The sequence below is a fragment of the Penaeus monodon genome, chromosome 31, assembly GCF_015228065.2.
Source record: "Penaeus monodon isolate SGIC_2016 chromosome 31, NSTDA_Pmon_1, whole genome shotgun sequence".
Classification (NCBI taxonomy): domain Eukaryota; kingdom Metazoa; phylum Arthropoda; class Malacostraca; order Decapoda; family Penaeidae; genus Penaeus; species Penaeus monodon.
In genome coordinates, this window is record NC_051416.1 from 21,048,207 (window position 1) to 21,049,010 (window position 804).

Below are 804 nucleotides of genomic sequence, written 5' to 3' on the forward strand. Positions count from 1 at the left end.
CATAAAATGTATATCTAAAGTATCATGAAGCATTTTCTTACGCCGACTGATTAAACCCAGCAATATTAGGCTGGTGACAGGAAACGTCTCTTCAAAGATGTATTTCACGAGAAAAAATAATAGCGAAAGAAAACGTGTGTAATTTTTTAAAAGCCATTTCAACTCGTAACGTTTGTTTTGCCCAAATGCCCAGATGCCGAATATAAATCCACAATAGAATATCCTACCTCCGTGAGTGTAGCAACACCCAACAGGTCCGTGATGTCCGATGTGAGCGGTTGGAAGTGACTCAGCCTCCCCTCTGGCCCATCTCGTTGGAGGTATCTGTAAACACCTTGAACTTTGTTTGTTTTGCGAGCGGCCCTCGTAAGAAAGCCGTTCAGTCTCATATGTTCTTCCCCGAAGTTATAATTTCTACTTCCCTTTCTTCACGCTTTCTTCTTTGTCTGCTATAATTTTCCATTTTTCGCATTCCCCTTTTCTTGAGCCCATTTAACTAAGCTTTTAAGGCGTCACTACGGTATAGTTCATCACGAGTAAACATCCGCTTTTGTGAAATATCACGGAATTCGGTAATGTGGATTTCCTCCTACTGCTAACTTGCCTCTGAGAGTTCTCGGATACAACTGTTTCTAAAACAAAGGGAGGGAGAAAAGACGAAACGTTTGGACTTGGAACACAGGGCAAAATTTAGCCTCGAGATATCTGCGTGTGAATATGTGACTCTTTCATACCAAATAAAATGTCCCTTATTACCCTTTATGATACATGAAAAAGAGAGTGATGGATTATGCAATGTACAAC